This window comes from Aegilops tauschii, chromosome 1 (assembly GCF_002575655.3).
Source record: "Aegilops tauschii subsp. strangulata cultivar AL8/78 chromosome 1, Aet v6.0, whole genome shotgun sequence".
In the NCBI taxonomy this organism is placed as follows: Eukaryota; Viridiplantae; Streptophyta; class Magnoliopsida; order Poales; family Poaceae; genus Aegilops; species Aegilops tauschii.
The window spans coordinates 490,250,491-490,260,497 of NC_053035.3; the positions used below are offsets into that span (position 1 = coordinate 490,250,491).

The 10,007-nt window shown below is 50.4% G+C and overlaps 1 non-coding gene and 1 pseudogene across 1 annotated transcript; both read right to left on the bottom strand.

Annotated features, from left to right (window-relative positions):
• Positions 1-1,018, bottom strand: LOC109764821 (uncharacterized). Its single transcript, XR_005759411.3, has one exon. It is a non-coding gene; the product is annotated as an uncharacterized protein (transcript).
• A 7,494-nt stretch (positions 1,019-8,512) lies between these two features.
• LOC109764813 (uncharacterized) lies at positions 8,513-9,706 on the bottom strand (annotated as a pseudogene).
• Positions 9,707-10,007: the final 301 nt, after the last annotated feature.

Sequence of the window (10,007 nt, forward strand, 5' to 3'; positions counted from 1 at the left end):
TACCAAATTGTTTGAACAGCTTAATCAGGATTGATTTCTACAATTCTTACAACAAGTTACTACAGTGCAATTCATGAGCAGTGCCTCTGCTTCGTAGCAGCACCTGCTGAGAGAGAGAGAGAGAGAGAGAGAGAGAGAGAGAGAGAGAGAGAGAGAGAGAGAGAGAGAGAGAGAGAGCAGACGGTCATCTTGAGAAACCTCGCTTCACATCGATCGATCGATCGATCAACATGATGTGGTACATGCAGTTGTGCTGGTCGACGGCTGCAGGAAAAATCCCAGCCTTCGTACGGATGCCGGTTGCGACCGCCTGGGCAGCTAGGCGCGCGCGGGCGGCGCCTGCAGGTGCGCGGTGGAGGAGTGGAGCATGGTGGTGAGCTCCTTGGACGCGACGATGGACTTGTAGATCTCCATCACCAGCCGCTGCTCGAACTCGGACGTCCGCGCCGCCGTCGCCGAGGGCAGCTGCTTCCGCCGCGGCACGCGCCTGGCCCAGATCCCCTCGGGCCCGCCGCCGGGCAGCGCCGTGGCCGACGCCTTCCGGGCCACGGCCAGCATGCCGCCCACGTACGCGTCCCGCGCCCGCGCCAGCAGCCTCCTCGGCGCCGTTACGATCGCGCGGACGGCGCGCGCGCGCCGGATGAGAAGCCCGCGCAGCCGCACGCGCCACCCGACGTGCCGCGCGCCGGAGCCGCCGAGGCGCTGCGTGCCCTGGGACCTGCTGCCGCCGCCCTCGCCGGCCTCCAGGCGCTGGTACTTGCGCCGGCGCCAGTGCGCGCGCACGCCCTTGGTGAACCCGATCGGGAACGCCTCCACCTCCATGGCCGGGCCGGCTCGTGCGTTGCGTGTTTGCTCGGCGGCGAGGTGGGGGTGCGGCGCGCTCTGGCTGGCGTGCTGCTTGACCGGAGAATCGATCGAGTTTGGTGCAGCTTTGCTTGTGTTTAGCTTGCGTAGGTGCTGGGTGGAATGGGAGTTTGGTGGTGGATGGAGCAAAGTGCGATGCCGGCTCGCGTCTTTTATGCAGGGGCGGGGGGCTACGGCCGTGGTTGGTGGGGGTTGTGTGTGCGACTGGTGGTGACCACGTTTTCGCATGGGGATTTGACGCCGTTTTCGCATGCGGCAGTGGCCACGTTGAATTCACTCGTCGACGCCGTGGTTGGTGACTTGGTGGTGCGTGCGCTGGTGTGGATAGCCCAAGGTCGTTTTCTTTCTTTCGTTCATTGATTCGCCTCGATCATGCGTACGTGCATGGCCTGGTGGCCAGCATAATATCACTGGTAAATGCAGCATGTTACCATGTGTTCAACGTCTAGAAGGCGGCCGGAACCGGTGGCAGCCTGGATGGATGACTAAACTGGTTGGTTGAAGATTCCGTTGCTTCACATTTTTATGCACTTGTGTGTGTTGATTTGACCGCTGACCGGTGGAGCTTGCTTGGCGGCAACTATTTCTCAGTCGCCTAACTTTTTTTATTTATTTCAATCACATTTTCCCTTGTCTTCCTCTTCCTCCAGCCCCCCTCTCCCGCGCAGCCACCAGTCGAACCGTTGTCCCATGCCGCTCAAAGGCCACCTCCAATGCAGGTGCGCTTAAAATCCTAAATTGAGCTGCATGCACAAGCACCAAGTCGTTAGACTAGTCACAGTGGGGAGTAACTTAGAGTAGTAACATGCATATGTTACTAGTCTATATTACCATCTCCACAGTGGGTAGTAACATATGTGTTGCGTCATGCATCACTTCATTTATTAGGACTCATTTTTTCTTGATATGCGTGATGTTACAGTAACTAAGGCTAGTCATAGTGGAAATAACATAAGTAGTAACATAGATGCCACATAAGCAAAAAAGATGATGTGTCATGTAATTAAAGACGAGAGAGACAAATAGAGTAACATAATATGTTACCATCACCTAGCTGTTTCCGATAAAAAATGAGCCTACAAAGCAATAAATGAAGATATGTATGTTACTACACCTATGACACTTCCCACTATGAAGATGGTAACATGGACTAGTAACATATGTATGTTACTAGTCTAAATTACTCCTCACTATGACTAGCGTAACTATGTTATCACATGCCTCTCTTTCTTCATTAATTACATGCCACATCATCTATTTTGGCTAGATAAGTGTGATGTTACCACCTATGTTACTTCCACTATGGGTAGTCTTAGAAGCTGTATGACTCCTCCTATGGGTCGATGACAAAAAGAACTAGAATGACATGAAAACTACCCAAACGATCATGATTGAAACTCGAATAATCCTATACGATGCTTCATACGCGTGTTACATAACCTTTCCATGAATTCTCCCCCCCCCCCCCCCCCCCCCCCCCCCCGAATTTTACGAGTGGGGCACATCCCCTTCCCTATATTTGCAAACAAAAGTTGCCGACTGGTTGTCCTGCATAAAACATACGTAACTCATCCGTAGGTGTAGCATTGCTCTCCAATCCCTAGCGTTCCCTGCTCAGCGCCGGGCTGCACATGCCCTAACGCACCCGGTCATCCCTGAAGAAACACAAACAAGAGCTTACTTTGGTGGTCGGTGGGTCCTGTGGTCATTGACGATGAGTTACTCCTACCAGGAACTTGCTCGTAGGTACGACTACATGTGATAAGCCTTGGGCATAAAATGGCTTAATTTGGTGGTCAAATTAGGTGCCGTGTCAAATTAAAGGACGTGGCGCCGTAGGGGGCTGTTAATCAATCAAGGAGCCAATAGTCATAGTCAACTGAGGAATCATGGGTCATGCATGAGTGGCTTGCTGCTTTGCAAGTTGTTTCATTTAACATTGCGTACGTACCCGTGCGTTTGGCTTGGTGTAGCTATGATTCCTCTTTTTATAAAGATTGATCGTTGTTTTTTATATATGTATACTTACGATCATGTATGACCAGGACTCGATCCACTATTTTTTTTAGTATGAGCAGCCTTGCACTTTTGGGCAGTGAGGGAAGAAACCAGGGACGGGTCTTTTTTTTTGCGGTAAGGAGGAGTTTTATTACAAAATTATAGGATTACAATCTACTGGCAACAGATCCTCGATACACGGAGGGCCTCTCTGAAGCCAAACAGCAGTACATGATTCTGTACGGCTGTAATTAGCCAGACAATCTGCTACCCTATTTTGATCCCTACGAATCTTCTGGGGAATAGACTCCCTCTCCTCCATCAAGGCCTTGATCTCAGCTACCAAGTGCCCATAAGCTGACCGTGAGAGATTCTCATTTGATAAGATGGATAGAGCCTCAATTGAATCTGATTGGATGATGACTTGCAGCTCTGTGTGTTGGAGAGCTAAAGCCATGCCTTGCATAAGCGTATGGATCTCCGCTTCAAGAGCATCATTGCATCTGAATAAAACCCTATAAGCAGTAAAGATGACCGAACCGTCATGACATCGTAGCACCATATCAGTCGCAGCGGGGCCATCATGAACGCGGGACGGGTCTTGACGTGAGGACGGAACGGAACGGTCCATCCATCGACATACCCAGGTTTGACATTTTGTGGCTCCCTTGTTTATACTTCCTCCGTTCGGAAATACTTGTCGCAAAAAATGGGTAAAAGCGGATGCATCTAAAACTAAAATACGATTAGATACATCCATTCTCCCGACAAGTATTTCTGGACGGAGGGAATATATGATATCATGAGTGTTTTATATAGGATCTGCAGAGTCTTAGCCGTCTGAGAATTGGTGTTAGCTTGGACGAGTAAACCGGTTGAATAGTCCATCGATTCACTTGTTAGTGTTTGTGTTTGACCATTGACGACTGAACATATCTTGGTGTGCTTCGACGGGCGAGTTTGCGTCGCTGGCTGCTGTGCCATTAGTTTTATCGCAATCAACGGAAGATAGTACGTATTATCTCCAACCAGGAATTTTCCTTCATGTACTGTGTGAGGCATGGGATGGTAATACTAAAGCGTCTTGTCAAATCAAATTGAAGCACGTTACCGGGAGATTGTGTTTTCAATTGACCAGCCAACGAATAGTCAGCCGAGGAATCACCTGAGCCAAGTCAGCGGCTTGCTGGTTTACACGTTCGTAAGTGTACGCATGCATGTGTTTGAAATGCCGAATAGAAATTGATGAGCCATATTCGCTTTTAGAAAGATTCGTGTATACAGTGACGCTCATGACTCGACACTTTCTTGCATGAGTGAAACGATAAGGGAAGTGACGTGCGGTGAGAACCGGATCAACTGAAACCAGGTTTGACATTGCCGGCCCAGGTGTTCTCGCGGATCGTGTCAGAGGAAGAGGACAAATTCTTCTTCTTCTTCTTCTTTTTTTGCGGGAGATAAATTCTTCTTCTTCACTTGAAACTTCTTTTTTTATGCCTGGTGAAATCTGTGATGCCATGCCGCGCGCCTAGTTCCTCGATCGGGTGGGGAAGTCGAGTTTGGTGGAGGATATTGTGTGTGATGTACTGATGTGATGTTGGCCGCCTCGTGTCGTCTCGTATACAGAGTGGGTGGACACGTTGAATTCAGTCGTGGTGCAAGTGCAAGTGCAAGTGCACGAGGGTTGGTGACCCAGTGTGCGTTGCTAATCCATCCGGCCGTCGTTTTGTTCCATTTACTTATATAATGCTACGTGCATGGCTAGTACTTCCTCCGTTTCTAAATACATATAAATCTTTCTAGTGACTTTAATATGAACTACATACCGATGTATATAGATATAACTTAGAGTGTAGATTCACTCATTTTGCTTCATATGTAGTCCATATTTAAATCTTTAAAAATACTTACATTTAGGAACAGAAGGAATACAACTATAGGTCTGAAGGTCTATAACTAACCGTATAGTACGTGTGCTGAACGTCCAGAAGGCGGCCGGAAAATGGTGGAAGCTTGGATGAGTATAATAAGGTATGATGTATCTAGCATAGAAACAAATACAGCCGCTTGAGCGACAAATAATACGCATCCAGTCATCCCTGAAGAAACGGAAACGCGAGCTTTTTTCTTTTTTTGCAAAAATACCGGATCTATTATAAAGATTCTCCAGAAGTATAAAGCACCAAACATAATAAAAATTACATCAAGGGCCATGGATAACAGAACGACCATAGCCGCCGCTAGAATGAGCCGCCAACGCACTGCTGTAGCCGCTCCCGTACTGGAGCCGGCCTGACCTTGTCGATGACAACCGGAAAGTTTTCGTGCACATGCCACTAAGGACCAGCATTCGGGAGCCGCAACCGTCGCCATTGAATCCTTGAATCGATATGAAAAACCTGACATCAAATCTCGTCGTTGCATATACACGATGAGAAACCCTAACCTCACCGCTCCGAGGAGCTGGCTGGAATCTACGCCGGAGCTCCGTCTAATCCGTCCTGATGAACAGACTTGAGGAGGATCGAAGCCCGGAAGACTGACTCGAAGAAAAAGCGCCGCCCTTGCGGAACCAAAACCCTTCCTATCTAAACTGAGGCACTAGGAATACCTTCCCCGCCACTGATCGCCGGAGCAGCAGGCGGAGAGGAGGCCACTCCATGGACTCGCCGGTGAAGATCGAAGGAAAGAAGACCCTCTCTAGTCGCCTTGCGAGAGGAAAAAAAAAGCCCATCAACGTAAACTCGAGCTTACTTTGATGGTCGGTGGGTGCTCTCGTCCTCATTGAGGATGGAAGTTACTCCTACCAGGAAAACACCTGCTCGTAGGCACATGTGATAAGCCTGGGGCATGATCGCTTAATTTGGAGGTCAAATTAGGTGCCGTGTCAAATTAACGCACATGGCGCCATAGGGGGTCGTTACTCAATCAATGGAGCTAATAGTCATAGTCAACTGAAGAAAAATCACGGGCCATGCATGAGTGGCTTGCTGCTTTGCAAGTTCTTTCATTTAACATTGCGTACGTACCCGTGCGTTTGGCTTGGTGTAGCTATGATTTCTCTTTTTATGAAGACTGATCGTTGATTTTTATATATGTACTTTTTTTGCGGGACTTTTTATATATGTACTATATATGATCATGTATGACCAGGACTCGATCGACTCTTTTTTTGGTATGAGCAGCTTTTGGGCAGTGAGTGAAGCAACGAGGGACGGGTCTTGACGTGAGAACGGAACGGTCCATTCGTCGACATAGCCAGGTTTTGACATTTTGCGGCTCCCTTGTTTTGACATGGCCAGGATTATGAGTGTTTTTATATAGGATCTGCAAATTCTTAGCCGTCTGAGAATTGGTGATAGCTTGGACGAGTAAACAGTTTGAATATTCCGTCACTTAACTTCTTAGCGTTTGTATTTTGACCGTTGTGTGCTTTGACGAGCTTGGGTCGCTGGCTGCTGGGCCATTAGTTTATCGCAATCGACGGAAGATAGTATTATCTCCAGCCAGGAATTTTCCTTGTCAAATCAAACCAAAGCACGTTACCAGGAGATTGTGCTTTCAATTGACCAGCCAACGAATAGTCAACTGAGGTATCACCTGAGTCAACACAGTGGCTTGCTGGTTGACACGTTCGTAAGTGTACGCATGCATGTGTTTAAAATGCTGAATAGAAATTGATGTGCAATATTCGCTTTTAGAGAGATTCGTGTAATTAAGGGAAGTGACGTGCGGTGAGAACCCGAATCAACGGAAGCAAAGGTTTGACATCCCGGCCCAGGTGTTTGCGCGGATCGTGTCAGAGGAAGAGGACAAATTCTTCTTCACTTGAAAGTTTTACTCCCTCCGTTTGGAATTACTTGTCGTAGAAATGGATGTATCTAGATATTTTTTAGTTCTAGATACCTCCATTTCTGCGACAAGTAATTCGAAACGGAGGGAGTATTTATTTATGCCTGGTGAAAATTGTGATGCCATGCCGCGCGCATAGCCTAGCTTTCTCGATCGGGCGGGGGAGCCGAGTTTGGTGGATGAGATTGTGTGTGACGTCGGCCGCGTCGTGTCTCCTAGTATGCAGAGTGTGCCGTGGTTGGTGGTGGGGCTATTTGTCCATTCACGGCAATGGACACGTTGAATTCGGTCGTGGTGCAAGTGCAAGTGCACGAGCCACGAGGGGTCACCCCGGTCGTTTTTTCCTAGTTACTCACATAATGCGTACGCGCATGGTAGTACAATACTGCAAAGGCATCTCCCCACAAACTGGTATTATCATAGCATCTATAGCCGGGTGCCCAAAACTCGCCTCATACGTTTGGGTGGACCGCCCGTCACAATTTTTTGACCCAAACGGTTTCCTGAAACGGGCTTCCAACGCCCGGGTTGACCGACAACCCTCGTATCCGACCCAAATATGAGGCGGATATGGGGCGTCCGGCCTCGTCCGTCACGTCGGACCCGACAGCCCGACCCCATCCTAAATTGCATCAAATCCATCCCTAAGACCAGCCGGATCCATTTGCTATCTCCTCTCTTCTTCCTCCTCCGCGCCGTCCGTCTCACAGCTCCGTCGCCGCGCGCGCTCTGCAACCGTTCCTAGCCTCTGCTCCGCCAACTCCGGCAGAGCAGTCCTATCTACCGTCCTTGTCACGGGGGACGTCGTCGCCGGCCCGGACGCCGCAGTGGTGCGTCTGGCAACTCTCTGGCTCCGCCTTGCGCTTGTTGTGTTCGACACATTGTCCGACCAAATTTTTTATGGAAACCGATGGATTCCGATGCTTCGTCGGACGAGGAGTATGGACCAACGGAGCTTGATCAAATGATTCAAGATGAGTTTTTCGACTAAACCCCTCGGTTTATATAGGCGCCGGGGGTATTTAGGGTTACATATGGTCGGTTGCCAACTAGAAATAAACACGCCGACTATCAAAGTTGTCTTTTAAGTATACGCCAAGTCTACGGTGGTGTCCATCTTGATCACGCTCGGAGTCGGGGCTTCAGGATTCCTTCCTTGTGGAGATCGGCGGGCCATATGCTCGGCCTATGGACTGTGGGTCGTATAGGTGGATACCCCCTAGTCCAGGATACCATCACTTATGTTGCTCTTTAAGGACACTCACGGTGATTTTCTCTTAGCATGATTCATAGACAAAATACTGAGGTGACACAATAATTTAAGAAGAGAGCTATGAGTTGAATGTTACTCCCTGTCTTTCGGTTTAAATGGCACATTTCAAAATCTATGTTTTTTCTAGCTTGTTAGTCCCATATTTCACTTCTCTCCATCACATATTTAGTTCCCGAGGCGATTTACAGCATTCTATGCAATGATTAAATGACCATGCATGCATTGCAGTTAATGCAATTTGGTACTTTGACAAAGACAATTCTTCACGGTAGACGCAGACATGATCCTAAATTAATTAAAACATCACTTAGATACAAGTAACAATAGCCATAAGTGAAAATGCGATCAAACTTTTCAACATCTAACTTACAAAAGAGCTAGTCTAAACTTCTAGATTACTATTGACGGGAAATCTTGGGCAACATGTAGCAGGTGCATGTCACCATAAATACAAAAGAGCTAGACGCCTAGACCTCAAAGCAGATGCATGTCACCATAAATCTAACTAGTCGTTTAGTCGCGAAGCTAGCGCTGGGTTGGAGGGAAAAGCCATGTCACCGGGAAGCCCTTTAACGGGCGCACCGGCTTCTCCAGGAACAACTCCGACCGCTGCGTGCTCATGTCATAGACGATGCAGTAGAAGGGCTCCTGTTGTGTCCCGTAGCCGTAGTATCGATGATCGTATCTTTTCGCGCTAAGGTCCACCGTGAAGAAGATGCGGTTCCCAGCGGTGTAGATTGGGTCATGCTCGCCAGTAGCATGAACAACTCGGGAGCACCATGGCCCGACGAACAACACCCGGTCATCGCCCACGCTCCTTATACTTGTCCCCCGCGACCTCTCCACGTCCGCCTTGAGTACCTCGAACTCCAGCTCCAGCCCGTCCATGAGCGCACTCCTCAAGCCGGCGCTGCTGAACCACTCGAGCATCGTGTCGTCCCTGCAGACCAGCAGCAACGTGCCGCTAGATTCAAGCAGGTATCGTGACGAGGTTTGAGGACCCCACGGGGGCTACCCATGAGGCGCTCGACCCGTGACACAGTCGGATTGCTGGTGCGCCTGTCCGTGCCGATGGAAACGGAGAAGAGCCCATTGAACTTGTCGAGGGCGTAGAGCTTTCCCTCGCAGGAGACAATGTGTTGGAGGTCGCGAAGCTCGTCGGGTGTGCTGGACCACCACGAGGACGCCCCTGGCCGGCACAAGGCAAGCTTGCTGCCATACGTCAATGCCTCGTTATCATTGACGATCGCTGCGACGAGGTCGTCAGAGCACACGACGAGCTTCAGCATGTCGGGCACCGGCTGGTCGTTCGCGACGAGGAGAGGCACGTTGGGGGCGTACGTGTCGGAGAGGCCGGGGAGCAGGATGGTGGTGGACATGGAGAAGGGGCTGACCAGCGTATAGGCGCCGTCGTAGCGCTCAAACACGAGCCACTCGCCGCAGGAGCTCTGCGCGTGCGGCAGCTGCCGGTGGCGGTCGAGGTGGAGCGGCAGCGGCCGGAAGGCGGAGTCCGGCAGGCTATAGAATGTCCGGTCAGGCAAGGCGAGCCACGGGTAGTGCGGGGGCGGAGAGGTCTGCCGCGCAGAGGCGCGCCACTGTTTGCAGACGGCGACGAAGCGGACCCGGTCGGCATGGCAAGGCAGGTGGCGGAGCACGACGCCCGCGAGCTTGGTGGATGCTCGACCAGGGAACTTGGGCGCGCCGTGTTGGCGACGACATGATGATGGGCGTTGTTGCTGAGGGTCGACGTGGACGAGCACTAGTAGAAAAAGAGGCTTCCATACGTCCCCATTAGTCCCCAAAATAATCGAACCGCGACCAAAGGGGTCTTTAGTCGCGGTTCGGGAGGAGACCCGCGACCAACTATCTGGGCCCAGCGCGCTCGGTCCACAGCTGCCGCACGGGAGGGGCTTTAGTCCCGGTTGGCCTGGCCAACCGGGACTAAAGGTCCTCAGGCTGGCCCGAAGGCCTTTAGTCGCGGTTGGCCAGACCAACCGGGACTAAAGGTCTAACCTTTAGT